Source organism: Alligator mississippiensis, chromosome 2, assembly GCF_030867095.1.
Source record: "Alligator mississippiensis isolate rAllMis1 chromosome 2, rAllMis1, whole genome shotgun sequence".
NCBI lineage: Eukaryota > Metazoa > Chordata > Crocodylia > Alligatoridae > Alligator > Alligator mississippiensis.
The window spans coordinates 249,315,577-249,329,540 of NC_081825.1; positions in this window are offsets into that span (position 1 = coordinate 249,315,577).

Here is a 13,964-nt window from a genome sequence, read left to right on the forward strand (position 1 = left end):
CATGGATTTCAGAAAAAAGCTTAGTTCCGGATCAGAATTCTTTGCAATTAGTCCAGGCTCCCGTGGCACCCCTTCAAGTAGTTTGCACCCCATGTATTGTTTTGCATATCTGCAGTAAAAGTTAATCCCACTCTTCATTTACCAATTGATTTCTTTCACTTCCAGAAATTTCCCTTCCCATATAGATATACTTTAATGTTGAGAGGACCAGGACATGTAAGAGGGATGTCTCCTTCCAGTCATCTAGAGTAATGCTCAGAAACAGCAGTGATGAAAGAGAAAGAAATTTTGTCAGAATCTGCAGTACGCAGATTTTTAGAACCATCATTCCAAGTAATTTCAAGGTCACAGGCATGAAATGTAACAGGTCAACAAGAGGTCACATCACGAATTAAGACAATCTATTTAACCAAACCCTTCTCATTCTTACATTTTATCATCCCAGAACTCTTAATCTATACAGCATGCCTTGTTAGATCCAGTTTAAGATAGAATAAAGAAACCCAAGCACCCTGCTTGGAATACTGAAACAAATGCAGACAAATCTGACAATAAATATCTAAGACCACTCAGAGTGAATTTACAGGGAGAAAACCAACCCCAAGTCTCCTTCTAGCTTTCACCACAATATTCAAAAACGTGAATTGTGAATCTGCGAATAACGAGGCTTTCCTGCATTTTAACAGCCTAAATTGTTTTGTTTTGTTTTTTAGCAATGATCTGTCAAGGAAGTAGTTTGGAAGGAAGAAGACGTATTTAACTATCTCAGTAAAGAAATCTTTGAAATGTCCTAATACACTATTTAAAATCTCTCATCTGGCTAGCTGATCCACAACTATTCTGTCACTCTTCCTGTGTTAATCAAGTGCAGAGTGACTTGATCATACACAGCCTCTCATGTATTAGCTAATACTAATAGGGAATAGAAATAATGTCATATGCCTTACCCATGAATCATACATAACAACCAATATTAAACAGATGTGACAAACACCAGTCCATATGTAATCCACAGGCTTAATTTTGTTCTTGTGAACAACTTCATAAAAATCATAAACATCTGCTCAAGAGTAAATTGTGAAGGGGAAAACACAACAAAACAAGAAAAGAGATGATTGAATTAGTGACACAATACTTCACGCAACTTTCATATTTTCAACTAAAGTGCCTTCTAAGAACCTCCTATATATTTCTAAACTAGAACTCCAAGGCTGAACAGTGAATTGCTATGTATCATCACTGTTCAGTCACTTCCTGAATTAATGACTAGAAACATCTTGTCCCTTAACTTTCCTGTCCCCACTACGTCTGTGCCCTCTTCATAAAGGGGGAAAAAATCAATTTATTGCTTTTCTTTTCTTTGACTGGTTTTCTTTCTCCTACTGCTCCTAAGTTTAACTGGAGAGTTTTAAGTGCCCTCGTAGAAGTCCCTCAACTAGCAGCTCTGCAGAACTCTGTTTGAATAATTCATCAGACTGAATCTTACAGAGTGACTAATGTGCTAATTATACAGAAGAGTCATTTACAAGGTTGGGTCGGGTGCTCAATGCTAAACATCATTATAAAATATTCATGTGGTATTTGGGAATTTTCAGAAAACTGCTGATATGATAGACATCTGTAGGGGTGGATACTTATAGCCAGAGATCCTGGTTTTCTCTGATGAAAAAAAAATTAAGTTTTCTGATTTAATGTCTCCCCACCCCCTCCAAATTAACTTTTTTTTATAGTGGCTCATAACTATAGTTCTGCTTTACTGAATAAAAAGACAACACCCAAACAAATTTGGTGGATAGGTAAAATATGTTGTAAATTATTATAATAATGGAATAAGAATAATCTTCACTATTAATACTACACAATTGGACAAAAAGCCTCTTCTGGAAAATGAAAGTCTTGTGTGCTTGACCACATTTCCCTTGGTTTATTTTATAATGAATACCTCATAGAGTATGTAGAACTATTTTTTAAGATGTTGTCATTTCAGTTGCATATTACTGCAGAGATCATGTAATTCAGAAAGGTGGTTAGGAGGTATTTCAAACTGTAGGGTGTTTAACTATAATTTAGCACAAAGAACTGTGAAGTTTGTAGTTTTACCAGAAGGTGAAACAAAAAAATGTAATTATTAGCGTGAAGCAGGGCTTTTCTTCCTAACAACACAAGTTGTGACGCTGAGAAGAAATAGCAGAGAAAAAAGTACTATAATAGGATAACATCAGGAAAGTAGAATGACTAGTGATAAGATCTGTAGAAAGGAATAAGGCTGTGCTAATGACTTCTAGAAAACCATCTAATTCAAAAACATTGAGAAGCTGTAAGACAAAAAAAAATTGTTGATTCAGTAATTTTAAAACGTACCTATTGTATTTCTATAACACAGAGATAATTGTGAAACCCTCTACCAAAGCCAAATTGAAAGAAATAGCTCTTAAAAGACCACTCTGGCTTATAGCCCATGAAAAGAGGAGATAGGGCTAGTAAACACAAGCACTAAGTCATCTTAACTGTCAAAGGACTGCATAAAAGGTACCCAAGTGACAAAAGAAGGTGAGAATATCATAACATAATTCAAAAATCTCCAAGAGAAGGGGAAGAGGTAGGGGAAGAGTAATTGTATCATTAGGAGAACACTGGGAGGGTTCTGACCATAGCAGTAAAATGGTATAGGAGGATGAGGGCTTACTTCATTGTAGAAAACAGCATAGATATACCACGGCCTGAACAAAAAGGATCTACATCAATCCAGACATCACATCAAAACCAGAAGGCTACCAACCGTGAGATAAACTGTTAGTTTCAGGATTGTGCCTGATCCGAAGCCTCTGTTCACCATGAGACATAAATCTGGCCTGCTGAATTAAAAGAATCAGGAATTCACCATGATCTTAGATGAGATGTTTCAGTTAATTTCTTATTTGGAACTTTCTGCAAATTTATTTCAATTTGCAAATTGCTTAAGAATTGTGCATCATGAACATTACTTTGAGTGCTGATGTGAAAATAAAATTTAAAGTTACGATAGGACATGTTATAGGTTCCTTCTCCGCCCTTATTAGTATGCATAGAATTAAAATAAAAATTATGAGGTAATTATTTACAAATGAAACTCTGAAATCTTTCTGTGAAAATTCTGCAGTTCTGCTCTCTAGAGCAGTTACAGTGAGCAAAACCAAACTGGACAGGATGAAATTCATTTGAAAATTGAATTTTATTTTCCCCCTGAGTATCCTGTCTTTACTCAGGTAAGTGCCCATTGACCTCAGAGATCCACCTCTGATATACAGCTGTTTATTAGAAAATAATACAATCGGATGAAATCAAATGGGGTTTTTTTCTCCTCCCCGCCCCAGCTTTGTTCAGATGTCGGATTTACAGAGCCATCAAATGCATGACGTTAGCAGGGGGGTGACAGGGTGTAAATGCAGGTCCAGACTGATTTTAAAACAGAGATTTGAATTGCAGAGAAACGAGAAAAAAAGCAGTGCCACAGTTTGCCAAGGTTAGGGGGTTATACACATTACAGGGTTATACACAATACATGCTGCTCAACACAGCTAGGAAGGTGCACTCATTAACTGTGTAGATGATGGTTCCATTGATCAGTGGGTTGTGAGAATAGCATGGCCACAATTCCTCTCCATGCCCTTTCCTATCTCCTTGGAGGTGATGGGTATGATCAGTATAGTTGCAGTTGTTCCCAGTCTTTTAAAGGGGAAGCATATAGAGAGGGAAGAGTCCATGTCCCATGCCCATACTTGCCTTGATGCTTGGTTCAGACAGTATAATTTTCAGAATTTTTGTCTCGTAAGAAATAGTAAGTAATCAGGCTGTGTATGTGTTAGTAACTTGAAGTGTAATGCAAATCTGAACTGGATTCATTTATAATAGGTTACTCAAGAGGGAGGCAGAGGCTGCTTTACAATGGCTATCAAATATTAGTGTTAATTGAGGGATGCAGCAGTTTTGCTAGAGTCTTGGTGCACCTGTAGAAGCCTGATACTTGTACCAGGGTGCAGTATGACTTTACATATGTATGGTACTAAACAGAATGAGTCCCAAGACCGATCCCTTTGAAATGCTGTTAGTAACCTTTGTCTAATTTGATAACACATTTTTGCATAACATGTATTAGTCTCTCTTTTAGCCAAGTTTTTATTCACCTTACAGTTATGATTTTAATCCCAATCTTCCATTTAGCTAATAGGTTCCCATGAGGTACAGGGTTAAATGCTTTTTAAAAATCTATTTATCTATATTATAGATAGATATTATATGTGCACAGCATTGTCTTCATAAGTACTGATGATCTTCATGTTGTTCTCTCTCTTTCTTTCTCTCTCTCTCTCTCTCCTTATCCTTGGCAGTTACTTTCTTCAATATGTGTTCAATGACCTTGCATAATAATGATGTCAAAGTAAGAGACCTACATGTTCCTGTTTTAAAAGTAGGCAACGCAATAGCTATTTTCCAGTCATAGGGGTATAATTCCTGAACTGACATTAATTAAAGATCTATGCTATGGTTGCCCTTTTGTGTGCCAATTCTTTCAGGATTCTAGAACAGAAACAAATCGGGCTTCCCAATTTTGTCCTGGTAAGCTATTTCATTTTGCTTCCACCTTTGTTGTGGTCATTTCTATTATTATTTATTGTTCCTATGAATCTCTATCCTAAACCTTGTATACATTTTTAAAGACTAGGACAAACTATTAATTAATATGTAGTCTATGTTTAATCTTCCCTAATCTTTACTGTATAGCAGCACCACTTTTTCCCTCCTGGTTCTCTGTTCATTAATAACCTTGCTCTTTGTAGTGTTAGAAACGTTGCAAGGTCCAGTTTGACTAAGTCTTTGGCCACTTTCGCTTTATCTGAGCACTTTCTAATGCTGGAAATATTTCTCTTCTTGCTCATCAGTTACTTTTTCTTTTTTTCTAGAGGAAGTTTTTAAATAACCTGTTTCAGATGACCATTCATTCAAGAAAGTTGTAAAGACCTTTTCCTACTGATTTTTAACTCTTTCTTGGGATGCAAGCTCCAGATAGTATTTGCACTTTTGATTTAAATTCCATGAGCCTTCAATGTTCATATCCTTGAGCTCCTGAATCCAGTCAATGTCCAAATTACTCTCTCAGAATCTGCTGCTCTGAAGTCCAGAACCCTAGTTATAGACGATGGTTCAATCCAAATTTCAAGATAAATGACTCGGCTCGTGATCATGTAGTTATTTTCAACAATCAGTTCATCTGTAAGGTATCAGCTACTTACTAAAATCAAATCTAAAGCATTATTGCTTTTCATTGATTATTCGATAGTGAAACCACTAGGGGTTATCCAAGACTATCTTACCCGTACTTTTGTTAGCATTTGTGATACATTAAACAATAACCACATTTACTAACTTTTTCCATGACTTGCTAGAGTTCTCTGACCATATCCAAGTTTGAAGCTAAGACTAGATTTGTAACATATGCCTAGCACAGTCTCTATGCAACTCTGTTTACTGTCTTATTGTAACAGGGAGCCTAGGGATCCTGTTACTTTAAGGGGAAAAAAACTTGTAGCAGATAAGAGTCCAGGCAGGCAAACAGAAGTTATCTGTAAAGAAGTAGGGAGCAAGGAAGCATGGTTAAGTAGGCAGGGAGCTGCACATTAAGGAAAAGGGTAACACCTGCAGCCAGTCAATGGAGCACTTCCCAGAGTTAGCTGGCTGCAAGAGAGCAGGCAATTAGATGCCAAAAGCTAGGAGTGCTTATTGAAGAGGTAGCCATGCTACAATAGGACAATAAGGCAGAGCTTAGCCAGGCAACCAGGATGCAGCTGGAGCAATAATTGTAAGCTCCCAAAGCAACTAGATGTCAGGATAAAACCCTGCAGGTGGTAGAGAGAGTCATCTGACCAGAAAGGGGCAGGGTTTGTGGAAGAATATAAACCCAGGGTCTAATACAGAAATAGTTTAATCCTGGTGACTCAGAAGGAGAAGTTCTACAACAGGGGAGATGTAGAAGAACTTCTAACAAACACTTAGGCTACCCTGGGCCAGGCAGATAGAGTAATGCTGACTTAAAGGGAAATATGACTGAAGGTAAAGGGAAGTTATGAGTCAGCTGAGCAGCTGCTGTTTGCATTAAGATACAATGAGGAGTTTGTGTTATAGTCAAGGAGGCTGGTTCTTTTGTTACAGTTATGATTGGTGGTTGCATTTGAACTACTAAGGGTGAGAAGAGGCTTCATTAGTGTCTGGGGGTATATGTTTGTTGTGAGCTTTGCCAGGGGCTGAGGCTTGGGGCTAGAAGCAACTTGAGTCAAGCAGGCTAGAAAGTGAGAGTACTGCTTAAATCTAATGCAGGCTGAAGTCAAATGGGGTCAGCAGGCCTAGAGCAGGACAAGGCAAGGGCCAGGTGCCTACCACCCAAATGGGCCTGAAGCCCTAAAAGGGTGAGACCAGGGTCAGATCTAGAAAACTCAGCGGAAGGAAGAGGGTGAAATCTGGGAAGCCAGAGTCCACAGCAATAGCCCACAAGGCAACAGGAGGCCCAACTAGTGAGAAGTCTGGATTGGGACTATAAGGGTCCAAGAGGAATCCACTGGCAGGAACACAAGATAGGGTTTACTCTAGGACTGTTGAGTAGCTTCCCTTTCCAAAATGAATTAAGAACACTAAAAGCATAGCAGGTAGGAATGAAGGGAGGGAACCCTAGAGCTAAAGCAAGACATGAGCTGCATGGCCACTGGGGGTGTCACAGCTACCCCTGAAGTGTGGGCCCTGTTACACCCACCCAAACAGATGATGGTGTGTGTGTCCATTTCATTTAATTTTATTACAGGCTATTACTTAACTAATATATAATGTTGTCCCACACCACTTACCTTATTTTTATCATTCCTAGCTTATTCTCTTCAGTAACCATATTTCAGTCATAACTTAAACTTTACCGTGTTTCTTTTATCCCTAACATTTCTTATTTTATTACCATCCTTGATGCAAGAATTAGATGTAGGCTTATGAAATTTTCAGGCAACAGAGCTGGGATGAATTGCCAACATGAGTTAGGTTTAATATGTAGGAAAAACTGGATAAACTTGTGGACTGAAGCAACAGTAATGTGTTTAATATTACAAAGTACAGAGTCTTGTACTTGGGGACTGATACAAAGAACTTTTGATATAAGATAAAAACTTGACTGAAAACAGAGGGAAAAGGGGGGGAGGGGGGAGGTGGGCTTTTGTGTATTTGGATGAGAACTTGACCATTAGCCACTAGCATGATTTAACTCTTAAACCACCAACCCAATTCTAAGGCTTTATGTGGAATTTAGTAAGCAAATATTAATACTAGTTTACGAGGCTTTGCTAGGACTCCCCTTAAGAATATTGTGCACAATACTCTAGGTTTCCTAGGTTCAAAAAAATTTAAACTGAAACAGGCTAGAATCATTAGGGAGATGAAGCCTCTGATTTATATAAGAGGAAATTAAAAGAGCTTGGCTTGTTTAGTCTACCAAAGAAAAGACTCCTTTCTCTTGAGAAAGGAGACATCATCAGTACATTCATAGTGTGAATGTCAGAGGGGGAAAAGCACCGTCTAAGAACAATATTTGCACAAGCTCAGATTAATGCAAACTAATAGCAAACAAATTTAGCCTGGAAACTAGAAAGCTTATAACCATTAGGAATGACGTGTTTTAATGGGTTTCCAAAATATAAATGAAGGCAAAGAGCCTGAGTTGCCCTGATGTAGCTTGACAAGTTTATAGAAGGGATAGCATAGGGTGGTTTTGGAGCACTGGAGATGCATAGGGGGTGCATGTGGGTACACATGCACCCCCTGGAAGCACCAGCTGCCCAACTGGAAGTGCTGGCAGAAGTGCACTTCTGGTTTTGCCCATTTTGCCACTGGTGGTTCTGGGCCCAGCAATCGGCCGTTGCCCCCACCTCTCCATCGGCAATCTGGTGCCCTGCCCCCCCAGACTCACGAGACACCAGTTGCCCCTGTATTGGTGCAGTAATAAAAGTGTGTGCCATACATGCATTATCCCATGCATGTATCCCTATGCAAGGGTTAAAATTAAGTTTTCGTTCATGTACGCTTTTGGTTGTGTGAGAGAATGGAGTAAATGGTTCTTGTGAACTCATTTTGATAAGTGTTTGTCCAAAAATGCAGGAGACTGGACTTCATGGATGAAAGGGCCCTTTCTAAGATAAAAGGTAAATGGGACTCAGGCAGATAAGAGTGAGATGATAGAACCATATAGAGATCCTAGTTGCAAACCTATATCTATCTAGTGAGAGGTAGTTAGCCATGTTGGCAGAAGGCAGAGCAGGGTGTGACTTCTTATAGACCAGAGGTAGTTGAGTTTTTTATATTCAGGGCACACCTCCATAACTGTTTTGAATTTGGTGGCATCACAGTTGAGAACCACTGTAATAGCACCTCAGCTCACCTCAGTAATTTTCAGCTGCCACAGCCAAGTGGAACTGCCCTGCATAGTTCCTGCTGAGCTGGATTGGGCGATGGCTGCAGCAGGAGAATACACTTCTGCCTGCATTAAGGTTATTTAGTAAACCTAAAGCAAGTAAGAGTGTTACCATAGCTGTTTCTTGGTGTGACCCCACACACTTCTGCTGGAGACAGATGCAAAGGGTGTTGCACTTAAAAACCAAATTTCTAAACCTACTGCTTTTGAACTGACGTAACACTTGTTTTTTTTTAATAGCAGAAAGACTTGCTTCAATAACTTACCAACAAACTATAAAACTAAATGGCGTAAAAACAAAAGACAGTTTCTCAATATTCAATAAATGATCTATTCATCCTTGTGTTATCTTAGCTGCAACATCTTTACCCAAGAAGGCAGGAAGCAGTTTTTGTTAGCTTTCACAGAGTGTGAGTCCTTCACCCACGTGCTGGGTGGTGCAGGATGATCTTCTTGATCTTCTCTGGACTGTACACCTTGCTGGCAGTTCTGTCTTGCTTTTTATACTGTTTTAATTATACAGCTTCAAAGCATTCCTTCATCATAGTTGGTTAACCAAAGTCCAAACAAAGCAGGCAAGAACAGAATTAACTTATTAGAATTGTATCTTGTTTGTGTGTTTGTGACGTTTGCAAGCTTTTGATCAATTTGAAATCAAATAGGATCTGTACTGATTGAATGTGTTAACTTTAGGAAGTTAATCACAGAATCCTATTTTTCAGTAGTTATTTTAACAAGGAAGCCTAATAAATAGCTTCATCAAATGGCTTATGGAGATAGTGAAGATCAGAAACCATTGGATAAAACAGGAGTGAGTTTCAGAGAAATATACTGGTTTAGCATAATACATTTAGAAATCAACTGCTTATTTTGAGAAATATGCCTTAATTAATAAGGCAATGAGGATCAGACAATAGGTGTGAGGTAGGTTAGATGCAGTCAGGTAGATAGATTGATTTAGCAAAATAAACATTTAGACATTTGTAAAACTTTAGACAGATATTGGATGTTTGCTTTGGGAAATAGCTCTTAATCAAAGGGGGAATGTGTTAACCAGGACGTATTTACACTCATATTTTCAGTGCACCTTGGCTTTCTTACAGGCTTTGCCTTGACGTGGATATTTTAGATCTTTTGTTTTCTTTAGTGACACACATCTCAATAGAGATGGTTATGTAGTTTGTAGGTTTCTTCCCAGGCCATTTGGCTTTCTGGCTTGCTCTCCGAGTCTTGTTTTTATATATATATATATATATATATATATATATGTATATATATATATATATGTATGTATGTATCGTTGTTGTTGGTTGGTTGGTTTTGTTTGGGTTTTTTTTTGGGGGGGGGGGGAGGGTTGGCTCAGGTGTGGTAGAAGGTTGAGGACTGTTATTATTTTATAGTCTGGGTCTGGTATTGGGTACCACAAGCTCCACTCTCTCTTGCATCTAATGGGGTTGCAAGCCATTAGCAGAGTTTGATTTTCTTTGAGGTAAGCTTGTTACCACAACCCAGTCTTGCCCCAGCCACTGCCATGCGTTTTTGTGCAATAGGCACTGTTCCAAGTGTTCATAGCAGAGGATGTCTCCACCTGTTCTGCAATCTGCTGCTTCCAGATCTGGCTGCACAAGAGGTGTGTGGGACAGTTCCACCTGGCTGCAGCAATGGCTCCTGTGCTACAGCACCCTTGAAAGGGTCTCTCAGTATCCTGGTTAAGAACCATATTCATCTGATAAGGTAGGATGTAGCCTACAAAAGCTTGTGCCTCTCTGAACAAGTTAGTCTATAAGGTACAACCTGTTCCTGCCTTCTGTCTAGTTCTCCAAACACCTAGATTTGTGGAACTTTCCCTGTTGCCAAGTTTGTTGTGTTAATTTTAGTGAACAATTAATAGAAGAAGCTGTGGCTTCATCAGAAAAAGGATTTTATGCAATTGGCCCAGACATACCTACATTTATCTTTTCTTTCCAAATTATTGGCATTCCTCTTCACATCTGGGAAAGTTTAACATAAAAAAAAAATGTAAACTCTAATGCAACAGGCATACAAGGAAGCAAGCAGTGCTATAGGGAGATGTGGCTATGTACATATTTTCCTTGGCTATATACAAATTTTTAGCTGCAGCTACTTGAACAGAAATTTGAAAATGTGCAATATGAAACTAAACAGAATGTGTTGCTAGCCAAATTATGGAGTTATCCACTTTATAGATAAGGATTTTAAAATGTGTGTCCAGAAAGATATTTATTTTAAAAGAAAGAGGACTTTGATAACAGCCAAATCCCTATATGGTTCTGGATGATTTTATACTTGACAGAATAGAAACAGAATCACAAATGTAGAAGAACCTCTACACAGTTACAGCTACCAATTCTTTTTTTCCAGTCTGGTGGAACATAGCCAGGAAAGAGAAGCTGATATTGGATTTCCCTACCCTCGGTTGACATCTGACTTGCAACAGTCCGTTTGGGTCAATGACAGGTGACCTTCACTAATCTTAGATGTATGTGACTTAAAGCCACACCTGTGCCACAGCTAGCAAGCTGCATTGGTATTTGTTTGTCCTTTGCTGAGGACCTTGTGAAAGCCAGAACCAGAAGGGTTAATGAGCAGGTTATAACAAAGAAATGCTTTTTGAAGATATCTGAAATAGAATTTATGAAATTGGTTTTTTGTCTGTCTGGAGTATAACCCACAAGAATTATATATATATCTTTTATATTAATCTTGAAACAGCATGACTTTTAAAAGGCAGAACTAAAGGATATAACCACAGACTTAGCTAATTTTATAATCTTTTTCTGCTTAGAGACAGTAAAATGAACTTAGGTGGGAACATGTTAATCTCAGACCCCAAAGTAATGTGGTGTGGTTTGCTTATTGGGTAAACCCAAGCTTGGGCAGTAACTTATTGTAATGATTTCTAACACCTTTTAACCCCATAGGATAACAGCTATAGAGTAACATTATGAATGGCTATATAACCAAAAAATTAGCATAAACAGGATATAAAAGAACACGCACGCTAAGTAACCCTCAAGAAGGACGGAACAGAAGTGTCATTGCTGTTCCATTCCCCTGGATCTCTCTCATTCCCTGTGTGAACGAATACCAGATCCTGACTGCGGGTATTCCTCCGGTTCGCCTTCTGACAGTGTACATCAGGGATGCCTGACTTTGCTGAATCAACTTGATGTGTTTCTAACTGAGGGACTTTCAATAAGTTACTAACCAAGTGGGAACTCTTGGTTGATTTTTCTCTGTTTTTATTATCACTGTTAATTTTAACTTGTATTGTTATGTTGTCTGTTTATTAGCTTAACCTTTTTACTAATTGTCATATGTGCAAGCTATATCTTTTGTTGTTATAAGTAAAATGTATTTATTTTTTTATAAGTGAAACTTGACATTGCTTTCCTTCCCAACATCTCCTCCTCGATCCCGAACCAAAAAGCCCAGTGGCTAATAAAGTTGCAGTGCTCGGTCAGTCTACAACTAAATTGATATACTCACAGTGCCCAACTGGCCTGTGACAGGACCTGTGCCCAATTTTTATTTCAGCTTATGTAGCATTGAACCCCTTGAGTTTCACACCAAGACTTAGTGCTTATTTGTACTGTAACCTGAACAGAGGAAGCTCAAAGTGAAGTCTGCATGTTATGTTAAGTTCTATGCATTGTTCCTCATCTTCTGAGGGTTCACAAGAATCTCCAAGGGGAATAGAAATCTTCAAATAGTATGAAGAGCTCTTAATTTAAAACCCATTCATATAGAGAACTTTGTGCAGTAAATGATCTAGGTTGGTCTAATTATACAATGTAGATACTTTTAAAATACATATATAACACAAAGAATAATCAACAAATGACCTTAGCTAGAAATGCAGATCATTTGGGAAGCAGGTATCTTAGTGCATATTTCTACCTGCAGGGAAAATGAGTTGGAAGAAATGTCAGTCTTGTTGAAGAACCTTAGAAGTCAGGTGTAAAACCTGAGGTAGAGTTTAAGACAGTTGTAACTGTAGCATAGTTACAGGTAGCATTACTGACCCACTTGCTCTATGAGAATATGTTGTTACTGGAGGTCTAATGTCAGCTCCTGTGCATTCTTAACACTGATTGCTGAGAGAGATTTTATGCTAGAGACCAGGATAGCTTATTTCAGTGATTTAATTTCACAGTAATTTGTGAAAAAACTGCCTTTTTCAGCAATGTATTTATTGTGAATATTATGTGATAAACCTAGCAGTATTTATAAGTATAGTCATGCTTATTTGAGGATGCATCAGTTAGCTTCAAAATAAAGCCCAAATGCATCTTGAAATGCTAATTTTTATTTTCTGATTTCATTGCTCTTTAGTTTTTTGTTCATATTTACCAGCTCTGTTGTATACTCCCCCACAAAATAATTTTACTTGGCTATAGTGTCACTGACAAATTAATGATCTATCAACAATTTTACAGATTCCTTTCATTAATCAGACTGTTTTCATTCTTTTTTTTAGAAGGGTTCCTATTTAATGTTCTTGAAGATTGCATATAACAATGGAAAACAGCTCATTTAGATCCAGACAAAAATATGAAAGATAACTACAATAGCACTACAATGGACTCAGATAATGCCAAAGGAAAAGAAAATTAAGGAATTAATGACAGAAAAAAATAGAGAAGAAAAATATGTAATCAATCGATCGTCACTGTCCCCTAGGTTACCTCATACCTGCAGATTCCCCGCCAGGTCATCACCTGTAGTTAACATCAAGTCCAGCAAGGTGTTACCCCAAATGTATACCTCCTCCGGTAGGTGGAAGTCCTGTATGCAGGTTAAGAACCTATGTGAACGGTTAGATTTGGCTGACTGCTTTTCCAAGTAGATGTCAGGGTGGTTTAGGTCAACCATGACAACCATACCTCTTGACCGTGCGGCCTCTGAGAGCTGCCTGGAGAATTCCAGGTCTAGGTCATCCTTCTGGTGTGGCGGTCTACAGATTTAGAGTAAACATTAGGAAGAACTTCTTTACGGCAAGGTTTACCAGAGTCTGGAATGGGCTTCCAAGGGAAGTGGTGCTCTCTCCTACCTTGGAGGTCTTTAAGAGGAGACTCGACAAACACAGGGCTGGGATCATCTGACCCCAGCACTCTTTCCTGCCCAGGGCAGGGGGTCGGACTTGATGATCTACTGAGGTCCCTTCTGACCCTAAAAGTCTATGAATCTATGAAAGGTAAATGTGTGTCCAGTTGTTTCTCAGTGTAATCTTTGCATCTTAGGCTAACCTGCAAAGACTGAATTGATTCTGCCTCAGGTTTTTTGACTATCTGTACTTAGCCCAGGTGAGGCCTCACCAGTGCTGCACAGTGTGGAAGAATCACTTCCCTTGATTTGCAAGTGACACTCCAATTAATATAACCCAGTATGCTGTTCACTGGTTTGTTTGGGTTTTTTTATACAATCCTACTGTTGTCTCATATTCAGTTTATGATCTACTGTA